This window comes from Triturus cristatus, chromosome 12 (assembly GCF_964204655.1).
Source record: "Triturus cristatus chromosome 12, aTriCri1.1, whole genome shotgun sequence".
NCBI classification, from domain to species: domain Eukaryota; kingdom Metazoa; phylum Chordata; class Amphibia; order Caudata; family Salamandridae; genus Triturus; species Triturus cristatus.
The window spans coordinates 819,348,644-819,354,412 of record NC_140595.1 but is presented as its reverse complement, the minus strand read 5'-3'; positions in this window follow the sequence as shown (position 1 = coordinate 819,354,412).

Sequence of the window (5,769 nt, the reverse complement as noted above, 5' to 3'; positions counted from 1 at the left end):
GACTGCACAGTGCTGAGAAGTGACAGGAAGCACACCAGCAGACTGTACAGTGCTGAGAAGTGACAGGAAGCACACCAGCATAGTGTACAGTGCTGAGAAGTAACAGGAAGCACACCAGCAGACGGTACAGTGCTAAGAAGTGACAGGAAGCACACCAGCAGACTGTACAGTGCTGAGAAGTAACGGGAAGCACACCAGCACACTGTACAGTGCTGAGAAGTGACAGGAAGCACACCAGCAGACTGTACAGTGCTGAGAAGTAACAGGAAGCACACCAGCAGACGGAACACAGCTGAGACGTAACGGGATGCACACCATCAGACTGTACAGTGCTGAGAAGTGACAGGAAGCACACCAGCAGACTGTACAGTGCTGAGAAGTGACAGGAAGCACACCAGCATACTGTACAGTACTGAGAAGTGACAGGAAGTACACCAGCATACTGTACAGTGCTGAGAAGTGACAGGAAGCACACCAGCATACTGTACAGTACTGAGAAGTGACAGGAAGCACACCAGCATAGTGTACAGTGCTGAGAAGTAACAGGAAGCACACCAGCAGACTGTACAGTGCTGAGAAGTAATAGGAAGCACACCAGCAGACGGTACAGTGCTGAGAAGTGACAGGAAGCACACCAGCAGACTGTACAGTGCTGAGAAGTGACAGGAAGCACACCAGCAGACTGTACAGTGCTGAGAAGTAACGGGATGCACACCAACAGACTGCACAGTGCTGAGAAGTAATAGGAAGCACACCAGCAGACGGTACAGTGCTGAGAAGTAATAGGAAGCACACCAGCAGACGGTACAGTGCTGAGAAGTGACAGGAAGCACACCAGCAGACTGTACAGTGCTGAGAAGTAACAGGAAGCACACCAGCATACTGTACAGTGCTGAGAAGTAACGGGATGCACACCAGCAGACTGTACAGTGGTGGGAAGTAATGGGATGCACACCAGCAGACTGTACAGTGCTGAGAAGTGACAGGAAGCACGCCAGCAGACTGTACAGTGCTGAGAAGTGACAGGAAGCACACCAGCAGGCAGTACAGTGCTGAGAAGTAACAGGCTGCACACCAGCATACTGTACAGTGCTGAGAAGTAACAGGATGCACACCAGCAGACTGTACAGTGCTGAGAAGTAACAGGAAGCACACCTGCAGACTGTACAGTGCTGAGAAGTAACAGGATGCACACCTGCAGACTGCACAGTGATGACAGGTAACAGGAAGCACACCAACAGACTGTACAGTGCTGAGAAGTAACAGGAAGCACACCAACAGACTGTACAGTGCTGAGAAGTAACAGGAAGCACACCAGCAGACTGTACAGTGCTGAGAAGTAACGGGAAGCACACCAGCAGACTGTACAGTGCTGAGAAGTAACGGGATGCACACCAGCATACTGTACAGTGCTGAGACGTAACAGGAAGCACACCAGCAGACTGTACAGTGCTGAGAAGTAACAGGGCAGTACAAAAGGGGGTGGTGATGGACGGAGCATCAGAACCAATCAAACACTCACACCCAGTCAACAGATCTGGGTTTGATCCATCACCATTCTTTAGCCCACTCTGCCACCCCAGTTCAGACATGGCCATATGCAAATCAGTCTGACCCTGTGCCTCATGGGAACAGTCCAGCCCGAACTGCCAAGCCATGCCTTCCCTGGACCAGAAACAAGCTTCCTAGGACCGGTTTCTGGCATTACAGCCGTCTTCAGCCAGGCTTGCTTGAATCCAGTGGCAAAGTGAGCAAGGGACTCACGTCTGAGCATACCCTGCCAACTTATGGCGAACAAAGCGGTACAAAAGGGGGTGGTGCTGAGAAGTAACAGGAAGCACACCAGCAGACGGTACAGTGCTGAGAAGTGACAGGAAGCACACCAGCAGACTGTACCCTGTTGCACCCCTGAAATGAATGTGCCTGTGTGCACATGTGGCGCACATCCATGCCCTAAGGGCATGGATGTGTGCCACATGGCACTTAAAAAAAATTTCAAAAGTGAATTTTTAAAGGAATTCGTTAATTACCACCAACTTGAAGTTGGTGGTAATTAACAAATTCTTAAAGCACATAAGCACTCTTTTATGTGCTTTCTACATTGCATTTACCGAATCAGTAAATATCGATTCTGTAAATACAGATTCGGTAAATACCAATTCGGTATTTACCCAATCATCACTTACATTAGGAATGGCTAAATACCGGTCGGTAACCCTGAAATTTACCGAATTTCGGGGTTACCGACCGGTATTTAGCCACCTACATCTGGCCATTAATCATCAAAACTGGTCCGTGTGACAGTCAGGTGGAGCTGTCTTGCTAATTTAGAGATGACCACAACAGCAGTTAATTAATAATTCAATACACATTAAAAAAATACTGTTACTGCTGCCCAAGTCATATTTAAGGCTTTGGGGGCCTAAATTAGTCCGAATCGTTACACCTGTAGGAGTGTGGTGGTGAGTAGCTGTGTTTTTAATATCATTGGCAGCGCTGGCAATGGGTGGTGCAAGCGCAGTGGCCTCCTGACAAGAGCCCCGGCACTTATTGTTTTACAAATTAAGCTCTGAAACCCCCTTTCCACAGAAAGTGCTCAATAAACATCCATTCCAGCTGCACCGACAGGATCCAACCCAGAGTAGAACTTCTGCAGCCGGTCTCCTGCCGCAGAGTCATCAAGGCCACGCCCAATGTCTCCAACCCACAACAGACACTCTACTTTACAAGATAAAACACAATATAAAACGGAAGAATCCAAGACTTGACCCAAAATCCTCTCCTCTCAAACCCTGACCTTGGAAATAGCATCCAAAACTCATCCTGAGTCCAAAGTGTATGAGGTACCAACCCCCCGGCCTCCCGGCAGCGCCTTCGTGAACATAGTCCTCAGTCCATCAATGAGACCTATTTTCGTTGGCAATGATTTTTTGTCTTCCTCTACAGCCGGGCAGCGGCTGTGCAGCATGACTGAAAATAATGTAAAACAGAAAATCGCTATGATGCACTTTTTTGTGTGCGCGTGCACCAACACGGAGGAAAAAACCTACAAAATGAGGCGATAATTTTTTTCTTTATGTTTATCAATCCGAGATGGATGAGTAAATAAATCTTTATATCGCGCTAATGCGCTTAAAAAACAACAACAACAGGGGAATGGGTTGAGATGGGAAAACAAGAAGCACTTTTGTAGCATGCTTAACCAAAAAGAAAAAAATAGCACTTGAAAAGGCAGCAGTGGAAGGACACAAGTAATGGGGCCATGCTCCAGGGGAGAGACAAACACCTGACAGGAAGTAAAGCCCACAGAAGCCAAGCAATGGGTGGGCTCTAAACCCACTGTAAGCTAACAATATATCTTGCAACATCCCCAGCGCTGTCGTAGATGAGACCTAAAAAGGAAAACAAATTGTACACCATCAGGTGAATCAAGAGTGGGGTTGTGGCAACCGAGCTTAAGAATGTGTAGGAGAGTAGGATTGAATGATGAAGGTCAGGATCAGCCAGTAGCTTTCATAAGCAGAAGGCTGACCCCTAGAGAGAAACGTTGGTCAGCCATTGAGAGGGAGGCCTTTGCTGTGGTTTGGGCTCTGAAGAAGTTGAGGCCATACTTGTTTGGTACTCACTTCCTTGTTTAGACAGACAATAAGCCCCTCTTATGGCTAAAACAATGAAGGGTAAAAACCCCAAACTGCTTAGGTGGTCCATTTCGTTACAGGGGATGGACTTTACAGTGGAACATAGACCTGGAAGTAACCATGCCAATGCAGATGGACTCTCTAGGTATTTCCACTTAGAACATGAAGACTCAACTGGTCAAGGTTAGTTTAACCCCTTGTATGCTCATGACGGCTCCCGGCCGAAATGCATCACGGTGGGCGTGTGCACACGACGGCCGGGAGCCGTCCGAATCCCGCCCACAGCGCGGAAAATAAACCAGCGTCCAAGGGTTTAATGTCCCTGCGTTTGGGGAGGGGTTGTGTAGGAGAGTAGGATCTGATTTCAGATTTCAGATTTATTTATTTAAGTGATCGGTCTTTTAAAAACAAAAACAATTACACCAATGACATTTAAATAGTACTACTGCATACTTATATAAACACGTAAAATCATTAGTAGAAGTTTTACAAGGTTGGTCTACAACATACTTCTATACATCAATTATTTAAAAATTCGTTTAAAATGTAGATTTGGGAGTACTTGTCTTTGTAGTAGGATCTGCTTCACATGGGTACCCCCACTTTTTGCTGGTGTTTCACTGTTTTTCGACCTTAGTCTGGCTGTGGCCCTGCTAATCAGGACCCAATCCTAGCTGTTTCCTCTCTAAAATGGTTTTCCAAGTACATTAGGTACATTTCTAATTGGATTCTGAAGTGCCGTATAAGCCCCTAGTATTTGGTATACTATGTACCTAGGGCATAGGTACCTCAGAGGCCTACCAGGGGCTGAAGCATGTATTATGCCACCCCTGGGAAGCACTCCAAAATGACACCACAGGTCTGCTACTGCAGCCTGGGTAAGGTGGTGCTTGCACCCCTTACAGTGGTATAGGCTACCTATATCACTACCATTGCACACACATATAAAACCTATAAGTCACTGCTATGGCAGACCTTAACAATCCTGAAGGCAGAGTGCTTGGTTTTTATGTGAGAGGGTGCTCCTGCATGAGCAGAGCCCCTCTGCTGCATTCGGAGTACCTCCTCTGATGCTGTCTGTGGTGCAGCCTGACCATATTGCGGGGTGTCAAGAGGGAGTGTAAGCGTGCTGAAAGGCAGTGGAGGGAAGCATATGACAATCAGGAGAGAGAGAGATACCTCATCCACAGACGAGCATATCATAATCTTATCAGGATAACGAAAACTGCCCACTATGCCGAAAGAATTCTGGATGCAGAGAACTCAGCGAAAGAATTGTTCTGTGTATACAAATCTCTTGCTGTCCCTAAATCCTCAGCGGGATCAGAGGACTGCTCTGTGGCTGCCTGCAACCGCATTGCTGATTACTTCAGTGACAAAGTGTCCAAAATCTATACCACCTTCCCTGCCCAACCAGCGGCAGATGGAAAGTTCGAGGCGTCAGTTAGAGAGGAAGATGGTCACAAGTTGCTGCTCAATTTCTCTACCCCGCAAGCTGAAGACCTGATCAACATATGTAGATCAGTGAAATCAGGTTCCCCACGGGACCCAGCATCTCCTAAACGGCTGGCCGACAGCCTGACAACACTAGAGCCATACATTAGGCACCTGTTGGATATCTCCTTCAGGTCCAGCACTGTGCCTTGGGAATGGAAACAAGCAGTGGTGCTCCCCCTCCGCAAGAAGCCTAATATCAGCTTCGAAAAACTGGAGAATCTGCGTCCCATCTCCCTCCTTCCCTACTTCTCGAAAGTGGCGGAGAAGTTGGTGAACCAGCAGTTAATGCAGTTTGTGGAAGAGTCTAATCTCCTTCACGCCACCCAGTTTGGATTCAGACCTCGACACTCGACTGAGTCAGCACTCCTTATGGCTTCCGAATCCATCAGACAGGGGGCCGACGAGGGCCACACTATGGCCCTGATCCTGCTGGACCTCAGCGCTGCGTTCGACACTGTAGCACATTCCACCTTGCTACAGTGTCTGAACAAAGCAGGGATGGGTGACGCAGCGCTAAAATGGATTCAGTCGTTCCTCTCGGGCCGTGGTTTCCAAGTCAGGCAGGGTGACTGCTACTCCAGGCGAATGGCACTGGATCAGGGGGTTCCACAGGGCTCGTCCCTAAGCCCAGCGC